Source organism: Amphiura filiformis, chromosome 20 (assembly GCF_039555335.1).
Source record: "Amphiura filiformis chromosome 20, Afil_fr2py, whole genome shotgun sequence".
Taxonomy (NCBI): domain Eukaryota; kingdom Metazoa; phylum Echinodermata; class Ophiuroidea; order Amphilepidida; family Amphiuridae; genus Amphiura; species Amphiura filiformis.
The window spans coordinates 61,190,196-61,204,032 of NC_092647.1; positions in this window are offsets into that span (position 1 = coordinate 61,190,196).

Consider the following 13,837-nt stretch of genomic DNA (forward strand, 5'->3'; position numbering starts at 1 on the left):
TCAGCATGTACTTTGAAGATGTCTGCCAAGATGATGTTTGGGTCAAACTGCGAGGAGCAACTAACATGAGTGTTACATAAGCACTGATCATTTTTAATGAGTAGCTATTATAAACCACTCTTGCAAGGCATATTTAAAATAATGGTCAGGATTCCCTAATATGCATAATAATTACTTGTTTATTGATTGGTACTTAATACCCCATGGTACTTAATACCCCGCTTTACCTACATATTAACTGTTATTTCAGCGATTAATTGTTTGTGCTCTATCATAAGAGTTCATATGATGTAAATGTATATCCGCTAGAAATCTAAAGTAGAGTGGCCAACCGTAGCTGTAAATAATAGAAAATTATGTTCTACGAGTGTATGTTATGTTAAATAAAAAACCCTCATTAACAATCACGAAAATGCAAGAAAAATGCTTCATTCCACTGAAAATTAATAACACACAATTAATATGCGAGCTCTTGTGCTTTTAGGTATTTTTTAATTGTAATATTACTACTATAACTAATTATAATTAATGAACTTTCCCATCCTATACCTAAAACGTTGGGCGAAAGGCTGGCGCAAATCAAGAAACCAAAGGTTGAGTTTCTTTTCATTTCAAAATAAACAAGATAGAGCAATGGAAAAGACCAGCTTTGTAAGGGTTCAAGACGTGAGCAACCCGTGAACATGGTGGGGTGAATTGTTGACAATGTGAAATGTTAAGTTCGAAAACGAAGAACTTCTTTTCAAGAATTGAGACGTGTGATGCGTTGGGAAAACGTTGCATCTTATAGCCAAGGGCTAACAACAAGTGTCAAATATGACAAATATATGACAGAGAAGAGGTACGACATCCCGTGAACCATGATAACAGTCTGAAATGGACGTGATTTTATCAAGAGACATAAGAAATGCATAAACGCGGAGGAAGTCAACAAATGTTTCTTATTCCTCTTCCATGATCCATTTTCATCCACCAATGAATGTCAAATGATGATGATTTGCTAGCATTTTTACATCATAACGCTCCTGCTGGGAATAGACAAAGCCAGAATAAGAGTGATATTCCACGAATTCCGATCCGGTGGATGGATGGGCATCATGTGGACCGGAGTAGGATTCCGCAACGTAATGTATTTTTGATGTAACAATAATTATGAAGATATGTAAATAAGTAATGATATAACTATAAAATGCAGCACATGCCTATATCGCTATTTAGCTTCTCAGCCAGCAAGCACAAAACGTTTTCAACAGGTTTTTTTTGGTTTTTGGTTGTGATGAAAACGTTGTGATAACATTAAATGTCGGGTTATATAAAGGTCATGAATTTTATGTGTAAAAACACACTACACAAATGTTTGCCAAATGTTATTGTAAAATATTTTTGCAAACATTTTTTGTACTTAAAAACATTATGTAAAAAAGTTATCAAAATATTTTTTGAATGTTATAAAAACGCGGCATTTAAACGTCTTCTGGCAACATTTTCTAACCTTTGGCGAATGATGTCGAAAACGTTTTGTGTTTGCTGGGTTATAATTCTAGAAATTCCCATCTGGTCACAATGGTCTTGAAAGATGTAAGCCTTTGTACATACTTTGTACAGACTTGACATTAATTATGGAATATAGTTTCCACAAAGTGCTCTTGTAACTGCCAGGTATTCGGTCAAGTTTGATTCAGGCACTAAAATAACATAAAATTTATAGTTTCCGACAATGAACCCTGTATTTGTAAAGTACAGTGTCATAGGTTAGCAATTGTCAATTATTTCGATGCAAGTTGTTTTAGCGTATATCACAGGTAGTTGACATCAACACGAGACCAAATTACAATGACGCCAGTTTCATATCTTCAATTCAGGTTCTGTATTTCAGGGAATCGTATGCTGGTTATTGATACATACATATCGTTATGAATTCGGCATTTTTGGCATGCATTACTTTTGAATTAGAGAACAAGGGATCAATGCTTTACCTATAGAGGGCGGCATATCGATTTTTTAACGGTTATCGTCTTTGACCGTACTGTGAGTCACCGTTAGCTAACCCTGTATGTCGCCCTCTTTTGAATACTTATCATCTGATCTCCGTTAAAAAAATTGACATGCTGCCCTTTATCATGTACAGCATTGATCCCTTGTTCTCAAATTCAAAAGTAATGCATGCGTAGAATGAATTTACCAAAAGACGAATCCGGATTCGGCCGTCTGCCGAATTCATAACGATATGATACTTCGAAGCTTGGAATATGTACATTATTGACGATGTATCGATAGACAATGAGTCATTTCGTCAAAGAGCAGTTACATTTCATGAAACTGAATGAATTTTCTTATTAGCTTGCAAGATTACCTACCGATTTGCAAATTATGTTTCATTGCTAGTTTCAAACTATTTAAAAATTTACCAACAAAAGCAGAACTGGTTCTATACACCGGTAATAAAGAAATATGAATATCTAATGGTGTATCATAAGCGCGGAAGAATACATATTTTTCCTCAATTTAAGTTGTATTATGTTAAACAATAGAAAATTAGTTAGTTGAAGAAAGAACAACTATTGAAGCAGGTGGTAATATGGTAATTACTCTTTTCATCTTCTGCACCTGAATAAAATTAGATACCACATAATGTAAACTTGTTCGAAATAATGCTATATTGTTCATGTATATATTTTCGTTATTGTGCGTTTCCAAAGCACTGTTGGAGTCGGTCCCTCAACTTCTAATCGACGTCTGTAGATCAAAATATACTTTTTTCTGAATCGATATGACCAGAGCAATATTTTGGCTTGGTGTTTGACACAATCTGAGCAATTTTGAACTTTCAACCCTGCTGTATGATGTTTGGCCCCTGTATACCCCAGGGATACTTTTTGATTTTTTTAACATAGCTTTTTCTGATCTAGAGACGTCGATTAGAAGTTGATTTCCGAAGGTGCACGATAGCCCCTTCTTCCAACTAAACTTATGTGAGTGGTCGAGTGTGTCTCTGACTTCAGCTCATACTGCAGTTACTGTTTATTTTCTTATACACAATACACAGTGCTCTCACCATTGACGTGTGACATCTACAAACAGTGTATGTTTAGGGGTATAGGGCCTTGCCTAGTTAACGTCACTGTGTGAAAAATAACCGGCCAATGTTTTTGTACTCTATAAAATTCTAGAAAATATAGTTTTGTAACATGTCCTAAATTTTTGGCTAATTTAGATGTTTGGAAATATTTGCACTTTGGTGTTTTAGTAAGGAAGGGCACGGCATGCCCTGCAAAATTCCCTGTGTAAATCGAATACAACTTTTACTGACTATCACTCACTTGTGGACCACTGTCTTCCGAAGGACATTAAAGGTAAACCACTTGACGGATATTTTTTGTACTTGCTGTCAATCATGAATAATGTATACATTACATGTAAGCTAAAAACTGAGTAGGTGGGGCATCTGCAAATGTTTGTACCTCCCTGATATGTAAATGACAGATAACAGCAAACACAATTCCCATATCTGTCCATAACTTTGGTCAGTGGAGCGAGTCAGGGAATTTCAAGTGGGTGCTTATCGATTGGCAAGTGCCATATTTGGGCATGAGTGCAGTCCACCATTCAATGTGGAGGATGGGCTAGACTTTATCAATTGATTTTGCTGGAGTAATTTCCTGTTAACCAGGTTTAAGTACTGCAAAGGTCGAATCATGTTTGCTGTGCAGCGTAACAATGAAGTCAGAGACACACCTGACGAAATCCGACCACTCACACAAGGACCGGCTGCATAAGTACTAATTTGGCAAAATTCCAGATTATCCTCAAGTTTTAGGGTTAGATTAATCATGTCATGATTATAGATTTATAGTAAGAATTTCGTAACTGGATATGAGAAATTTTATTTTCGCAGAAGAGCAGGTCAGATTATTTCTTTCTAAATGTTCATACAACATACTGTGAAATTTCAGATGAAAGAACCAAGTGACATTTTAAAGAAATTTGCTTTATGTTACTCGGTGGCGGCGTATGCGATATCGCCTTTTTTGACGTCGCCATTGGAATAAGACATAGCCTAATCTTCACAAACAATTCTAAAAGAGTTATTCTAAAGGTCCGTAAATACTACGCTGCAATTGCGGTGCATCGCAACGCAACTGCGGCGTGGTATGAATGGACCTTAAAACCGTTGAGGTGCGGCAAAGTTGTACTCCACCGTAAGTATGTAGTTTTTTAATTTGTAACGGCTAACCGTCTATTTTGAACGAGCTGTCAACCTTGTAATCAGCTTCATACGTCAAGTGTTGCGTGTCCTAAACCGACTGTGTGCTACTGAAAATGGTGGTTATAGCGTCCTCAATGGGCATACAATTCCGTAGAATTCCACAGAACTTCATGTAAACGACAGTGTTTTTCTCTGCTCAAAGGTTCCATATCGTGTAAAGTAGATGTATTCGATGCTCTTCTAAATGTATTTATAATATTTCCGCCCCAACGTGTGTCCTATACAATAGACAAATTGATGGTATGAAACTCATAAAATGTATTTAATGTAACCAAATGTTGCTTGACCAATGTTACAGCAAATAAGTAATTAAAATGTGATGGAAATAACGAACTTGTTTGTCCGTCTTTTATTTATTTTAACAAGACACACGTATTACTATTCATTGGAGGTTTTGGTATAAGAGGTTAAAATCATATTCAAATTAGTATTTTGTATTTTTAAACTCATGTCAACAATATTTATGACATATTTTCGCTATTTATTTTATATTACTTTTCTGCCTTCGGAAAAGGAAAACAAATATTGTCACAAAGCCTGCGAGTTACGGTAAACGTACTTAGAATATTAAGTACTAGCTTACATCTAAACAAAGGAAACATAATTGGTTTTAGAATCCAAGGAGGATGCCATTTCAATTGCATACTTACGATGTAATATTTAAATAAAAGTGCTTGAGAATTTAGCACGAGAACTGAAGTATTAGTATTAGATACTTGACATCACACATCAAAATATGATATTAATATTGTATATAATTTGCGTAATGGTTTAAAACTAAATAAATAAGACGGTGCTAATTTAATCCCTAAACAAGTTTGTCGATTTGGATCAATATAGGTCATAGGTATAGGCTTTCTCAAATTACAATTTCAAACATAGAGAAAACTCTCCAAAGAGAGTAGAATATATCATGCAAAGAAAATACATAAAAAAGAAAGAAAGAAAGAAAGAAAGAAAGAAAGAAAGAAAGAAAGAAAGAAAGAAAGAAAGAAAGAAAGAAAGAAAGAAAGAAAGAAAGAAAGAAAGAAAGAAAGAAAGAAAGAAAGAAAGAAAGAAAGAAAGAAAGAAAGAAAGAAAGAAAATACATAAAAAGAAAGAAAGAAAGAAAGAAAGAAAGAAAGAAAGAAAGAAAGAAAGAAAGAAAGAAAGAAAGACAGAAAGACAGAAAGAAAGAAAGAAAGAAAGAAAGAAGAAAGAAAGAAAGAAAAAACATAAAAAAGAAAGAAAGAAAGAAAGAAAGAAAGACAGAAAGAAAGAAAGAAAGAAAGAAAGAAAGAAAGAAAGAAAATACATAAAAAAGAAAGAAAGAAAGAAAGAAAGAAAGAAAGAAAGAAAGACAGAAAGACAGAAAGAAAGAAAGATTGATAAAATTAAGGCTTTAATATTAGCAGGTTCTTACTAAAAGCTGGTACCCTAGGTGTGCTTTACTTCTTGAAGAAAAAAACATAAAATCCTTTATAAGCCAGAGAAAGATCACATACCGAGAGAAAAATCTTGCAGAGAGAGACAGAAGCGCGCCATCCTCCATTTTTCTCTACTGAAAACATCTCTTTACATGATATTTTTGGATTTGATACATTTTAATTTCCACTGATTAAAGACAAGAATGTTATATCAAAAAATAACATCGATCACATTTAATACAAACTAAAAATCAGTGTTATTAAGAAGATAAAAAATCCATCACCGGATATTCATCAAAAATGATATCCCGATATATTTGTATCAAGCAAACGATTGATTGATTGAAAACGATTTAATCAGACATTATATGGCTTCTTCATTTATGATCAAATGGGAAGGAGCAATCCTTCTAAAATAATATTGAACCCGAGGCTTAATAGAACATGAAACATTGAACTTTCCAGCTCAATTTTGGAATTGCAAGAGAAATCAGGTGATGGCGCTATTTCAGTTAGAATAATAGTTTGCAAATAAATAAACAGTATATTGCGATGGTAGTGCAACATTTAACGTATATATATATCAATATCTGAAAATATATGGTTATTAATAGTACATAATTAATCGGACGAACATTGACACTTTTAAGTAAGGGTTAAATGTCAGAATTCTTACTTGTAAATTGTCATAAAACGTCTTTTAAATTTATGGCAGTTATAAACCTGTTTCAGACAGGTATGTGATTATGTAATTTAGAAATTTACTAACTAATGCTTATCCTACAACACTTCTAAATAAAGTTGTGCTTTTCCCAAACCTGATGTATCCAGCCCATAATCATATTTTATTATGTCAACCCTTATATGTAAACATTTATTGTGATGTGCCCTGAGGAGTTTAACTTGTTTATTTAACTTTGCTTTCAATTTATAGCTATTTCATGAAAGATATGAGATATGGGGAACCCCCTTTCCAATGACACTTTGGGAATCCCCTCTCAAGCTATCAAGTTGATCAAAAAAGCAAATCTAGTGAATAGATTCATCTCGTTGGAGGACTTCCATCAGATGTGAGCATCTCATACACTTTCCCGAGAAAGTAGATCAGATCTGATGAAGGCCTTCGACGAAATGGATGAAATATTAAGTAAGTAAAAATTTATTGGCTTTGTCACACAAAAATTACCAATTGATTAATAAAAATATAATCATATCTAATTTTGCACCAATAGGAAAATTCCTAAGCTGTTAATAGCTAGCTGGGGAAATGCCAGTTACCATTGTGGTATATAAGGGATAGATTCTCTCTCTTGGCAACTTTCATGAATAAAGTTTGTAGGCTCTCTCTATAATGTGTTGGTTGTAAATGTGGTTTAAAAAGAGATACCCATGTGAGCCAGTAGATTTACATAGTTAATAAAGTGCTACTATTCCAGCAATTAAATTTCAGTTGCAACAAACTGCACATCTCTTCCTAAAAGGAGAGTGTATTCTTCTTTCGACTCGCTGAAGTCTGGTTTATGAAACAACATGTCTGTCAATAATAATAATAATAATAATAATAATAATAATAATAATAATAATAATAATAATAATAATAATAATAATAATAATAATAATAATAATAATAATAATAATAATAATAATAATAATAATAATAATAATAATACAGTTGTGTAAGTTCATACGTGCAGGTAGTAAACAAGAAGTAAAAAGATTAAAACTTTCAACTGCACTCACCAGTGCTAATAATAATATTAGCATGAAAGTTCATCTGTATTGGTAATCCATATATAGAAAGATTTAACTCTTGATCACGACATGATGCTACACTGATAGCAACCGGAGATTGTATTATGCAAAACGTTATTAAAACTATTAGTATAGTTTAAATCTATATATAAACACAACTTCAATTGCTCACTTACTTCAGCTTTTGACTCGACGACTCTGTATCTTCTTCAAACCGGTGGAATTGTTTTATTGGTCTCGGTTGTTATGCAACCGACTGTTATACGACAAAGCAAGCACATAATTTTGCAATTGCAATTAGACCACGCACAACCCTCTTAATTCTATTTAAGAGCTCGGTAGATTATTAAAGATTGATATTTTTAAATTTAACATTCCTCAAAGTTAATCTAATGACATGAACTTGATGCTCTTGAAGTAGCACTTGGCGTCCCTGTGTTGTTGTTAAATGGTTTATGGAATAGGCCGTAGTGGTCAGCGACAACCTGTAAATTGTGCTGAGGCTTGTAGCGCACAATAAATCACTGCGGTTTTTTTACATACACTTTAAAGGTAACTTGATTGACAGCCCCATTCCCCCACTTTACCCCCATTAAATTGCAGATTTTGGTTTCAGGTAGAAGTTCACATTTTTCTCATTAACATATTGAAATTAGGCGTTCCAAATCAGTATATTTCCGAAGAAATTATCAATTAGTCTTAAGGGATCTAAAATGAGCGTTTATTGCGTTTCGACAGTATTTTTGTAGGACATGAGAGTACCTCAGACCTATCGAATTGCATTCTGAATACGAAGCATGTCTTTCTGATATCAAATAATTTTCATTTTTTGAAAATCACAATATAATACAAATTTTATGACAAATTATAAAAATTTGATATTTTCAAATTTTGATATATAACAGTCCTCGAAGTAAATTATATAAATCTAATGATATATTCTTAAAGTGTATGTAGCAGGGAGGAAAAGCCGACGGTCAATTGAAAATTTTGACCTTTCATATTGAAGATATGGATTTTTTGGGGTGAAAAAATCCATATCTTCAATACGAAAGGTCAAAATTTTCAATTGATCGTCGGCTTTTCATCCCACCTACATACACTTTAAGTATAAATCATCAGATTTATAAAGTTTACTTCAAGTACTGTAAAATATCAAAAATATCAATTTTTAATGATTTGCCATAAAATGTGTATTAAATTGCGAATTTCAAAAATCAAAATTATTTGATATCAGAATGACATTCTTCGTATTCAGAATGCAATTCGATATGTCTGATAATGCTCTGATGTCCCAAAATAAATACTGTCCAAACGTGCATACCCCAACCCTTAAACAAATATTAATTTTTAATAATTTGCCATAAAACTTGTATTAAGGAAGTACAACACCCCTGGCCAATTTTGTGCCTATTTTTGTATTTTGCTCAAAAATTATTGTGCATTGGTGACGATGGTGGCAAGGACTACAACTATTGCTTTGAAAATTCAGCAACTCAAGGCAAGTAGTTATTGATTTATTGATAAAATACTGGTTTTCCCTCATTTTTGACTGCAACTCCACAACTGCTGTCTGTGCCGAAATAAAATTTCCAGTGCAGTAGTTGTAGTCCTTGCCCCTATAATATACATATCTTACTTGTCACCAATACGCTATAATTTTTGAGAAAAATGAAAAAATAGGCACAAAATTTGACAGTGTAGTACCCCTTAATATCACGAATTTCAATTCGATATGATTGATGTGCTCTCAGGTCCTACAAAAATACTGTTCAAACGTTGCTATCCGATTCCTTAAGGAATAAAGAAAAAAGAATAACGTGACATGAGCTTACGAAAATCTACTTAATTGCAAAACTACAGGTTGAATAAGTACAATGGAATTCAGTTACCCTTTTTTCACGAGGTAAATACAATACATTTAATTACCGCAGGTTAAATAGTTTTACTGTACGAAATGCATGAATACCTGTCACATCCCCGTAACGCTGATTGACTGCGCTATATCAGCCGTGACATTGACATATTATACCGCGCTTCATGAATGAAGCATAGTTCCTCAAGGGAAGACATCTCATTCGGATTAAGCCCCTCCAAGAGCACGATATTTATCTGCGTATCATAAGATACTGAGAAACTATGCTAAGATTAAGATATTATCATAGTTTTGTGATAATATAGATTTAAGTAAGGATGAAAGTATCTACAATGGAACAAGAGTATATTTCGATTACAATAGCTGTCAACTGGTGTACAATAATCATTAAAGTATTCATATGATTGACTAGTCTCTTTAAAGAGAGAAAAGATAATCAAACAACATTTGAACCATTTCGGTTTTGTTTGTTTTTGTCAGTTTCCTCATTTAAAATTCCCTGTTGCGATTTTTGAATTTCTGACAAAGTTATTTATCGAGTAAAATAATTGATTTTCGATTTTTGTGTGTTAGTGACATAAAAAACCTTGATGGTATTTATTATTGAATGAAATAATATGTTTTCAATTATCCATTCATTTCTATCGAAGATTGTCGTTGTGAGGATAATGCAAGCGTATTATAGCTTTTTGAAATGTTTCAATGTTACGTATATACGTGTTATGACGCTATTTGCTTTCCATAGCTAATTTAAATATATATCGCTCCGCGGTTTCGTGTCGTCAATTACCCCGGCCTATTATTCGTGGCAGTTGTCAGCCAGCCATAGCCGGAGAATGAACTAAGAATGTTTCACTCATCTATTATATTATTGTGATCACTTTGTTGGTGAGAAATTAAAGTTCATTTGTGAAGTTATATTTTGCTCTCCGTTTGTTTCTGTTGAGTCTTTCCCCGTCTCAGATGGAAGATCCATTGGCCATGTATTTGGTTTAATTTCTAGTAATCAGATAACTGGCGAGTGGATCTTCACATCAATTCTGAGTCATAATAAATGGTGCAGAATCCGATCTTTTCCGGTACCAAGCAAGCTGTGACTGGCTGTCAGCTGCCCCTGGTGGGAAAAACCAACCCCCAGGTAAGTTAATTTGGTATTATTATTTATAGCAATATTGGATTGATTCATTGTATATATATTATGTGATATTTTTGATAGATTAAGTGAAATACGCTTCTAGTGATTTCCCGCCAAAGTTGAATTATGGCGCGAAGAATTTTGTTGCGTGTTTTCTGTTTTCGGCCATTTTGTGAATAATATTGCAGCGTGATATTCTTGTATTGATACAATGTATATTAATGGCGAAAAGTAAATGTGATTATGGCTCCTATAGGCATACAAGTTGCCCTAGGCATGCACCGAGGCATACCAATTGCTGACTCAGAGCAGCCAGAGAAGGTAATCCATAGTACAGAATATAATGATCTTCTCCGACTCAGTCATGAAATAGTGAAATTAGTGGATACAAGTAGTAGGGCAATAGTGAATACAGTGAAAGTAGTACACGAAAACGTAGGACGTACAAACAATTGTTTTGGCGAGGTCAATGAAAGGATATTGTCCAATGAGAGGTACATTGAATCTATTGAACAAAATGTAAATGATCGATGTCGTGCACCTGTAAACAGTAATAGCTGTATTGATCAGAGTCCGTATACGTGTAGAGAGGTTAATGACCGTAATATGAAATGTTACAGATGTAATACACTAGGTCATAGCTACAGACAGTGTCCTGAAAAGGAAGATGTGTATAATCGGGGTCGTAGTAACTGTTGTTATCCAACTGATGAACAGGTAAAACATGCACAAACTGTACAGAAATTTATTTCGAATGATTGTAATGTAAACAAGAGCAGTAATTCTCCGTGTAATTCAGCCCAAGTTCCGCGCAATGGAAAATTTGATTCAAATTTTGCCGCGTCTGAATGCGATAGTGATAACGTTGAAACAGATTTTGATGAAGAAGTTTATATTTCTGTCACTATTGGTAGCCAAAACATTGACTGTTTAATTGACACTGGTTGTACAATGAATCTAATCGATCATGAGTACTGGCATTCTTTGGAATTGTCACACCAAATTGTAGTGTCAAAACCGCGATTAACAAAAGCCCGTACCGCAAACAAATCTGTGTTGCAAATCAGTGGTTTTGTTGTTGTTCCGTTGTTTATTGAAGGTTCAAAATTTCTCGTGCCAATGTATATTGCTCGAAATCTTAGTCAGGAAATCATGCTGGGAAAGAGGTTCCTAAAACAGCATAAGGCCAGATTAGATTTTAACACACAGAAATTGCGATTGTTTAAGAGGAGTAATTTACGTGTAATTGAAAGGCAAGAAATTCCGCCTCATTCACAATCAGTGGTGCGTGCGAGGTTATCAAATAATCTTCCAAAAGGCACAATAGGATTATGTCAGGGAGGACGGAGAGTCACTGCTTTAGGAGTATTGATTGCCAATACAGTATCAAGTGTTCAACCTATTGCTAACAAATCTAGTTGTAGTACTCAATTACTTGTGTTAAACACTAGCAATGAACCAATTGTGTTGTATCCTAGAACAAAACTTGGTACATTTACACTTGTAAATAACAGTGAAATCATTCATTTTACCGATATAGATGACTCTGTAGTAGATGAAGTACCTGTAGCATCAGTCCATGTAAAGGCACAGAATTCGCCAGATCCTAAGGTACGTGAAGTTCTTTCTCAGGTCAATTTCAATGATTCTCATTTAACTGAAACCGATTCTGATATGTTATCTGATCTTATATCTGAGTATGTAGACGTTTTTCAAACCAAAGATAGTCCTAGAGGAAGATATACGAAAATTGAGCATGTCATAAGAACTGGTAATCATCCGCCAATCAAATGTCGTCCTTATAGACAACCTCCTCATGTGCAAGCTGAAATACGTAAACAGGTCAATCAGATGTTAGAAGATGGTTTAATCAGAGAATCCACCAGTAGTTGGAGTTTTCCTGTTGTAATGATTCCTAAACCTGATGGTACACTAAGATTCTGTTGTGATATGAGATTATGTAACCAAATTGTGGAAAAGAATAATTTTCCTCTACCTCACATAGATGATGCATTAGATAGCTTAGGCGCAGGAACACCAAATTATTTTTCCACGCTAGATTTAGCGTCAGGTTATTACCAAATTGGACTTGAAGAAAGCTCAAAACAAAAGAGTGCTTTCATTACACAAGATGGTTTGTATGAGTTTAATGTAATGCCAATGGGGTGTACAAATTCTCCAGCCACGTTTCAAAGAGTTATGCAAGAAGTGTTCAGAGGTTTAAATTGGAAATTTGTATTAATATATCTTGATGATGTAATAGTGTTTTCCAATTCTTTTAATGAACATGTAGATCATTTGAGACAAGTATTTCAGAGGTTGAGAGAAGCCAATTTGAAGCTCAAGCCTAAAAAGTGTACTTTTGCTCAAGAACAGGTACGTTATTTAGGACACATTGTAAGTAAAGATGGGATAGCTACTGATCCAGAGAAAACCAAAGTAGTCCAAGAGTATCCAGTTCCAACGAAGGTATCGGAAGTAAGATCATTTCTAGGTTTTGTAGGCTATTATAGGAAGTACATTAGAGATTACAGTAAAATAGCCGCACCTTTAACATATCTCACTCGGAAAGATGTTCAATTTATTTGGTCAAAAGAGTGTGCAGAAGCGTTTGAAATCCTGAAACAAAAGCTAGTAGAACCTCCAATTCTTGCCTACCCTCGTTTTGATGGTACTCAATTTATGTTGCAAACTGACGCCAGTATAAGAGGTCTTGGTTTCATTTTAGCACAGGTACAAGATGGTGAAGAGAAGGTAATTTGTTATGGAGGTAGAGCTTTGCATGATTCCGAAAAGACGTATACAACTACTGAACTTGAAGCTTTGGCTGTGGTTGAAGGGATTAAGAAATATTCCCCATACCTTCAACATACTGTAAAGTTCATAATTCAGACTGATCACTGTGCATTGAAATGGTTGTTTGGTCAAAAGCGTACAACAGGTCGCCTCGCAAGATGGGTACTGAAGTTACAATCATATACTTATGAAGTAGTCCATAAAAGAGGATGTAAGAATGGTAATGCAGATGCACTAAGTAGAATACCAACTCAAGTGTCAGAATCTTGTAACTCATGTAACTCATATCATGTTGACTCCCCTACTTCCTCAGCAACAGATTCAAACTGGACAGAATGTGGCTTGGAGACAATGACTGATGATGTCATCAATGACTCTCCTGCTTCAGAGACAAAGCCAGATCCAGAAGTGAATACTGTTCGAAATCTTAGATTTCAGAGGAATAGACGACTGGATGGAGACAAAAAGTATGTAGATATTCAAAAAGTTCCTTCTTTACCAACTGATGTTAATGTGGACCATTTCAAAGATGCTCAATTAGCTGATCCTTTTGCTGGTCCCATGATAAGATTTTTGGATGAAGACATATTGCCTGATAATCAAAG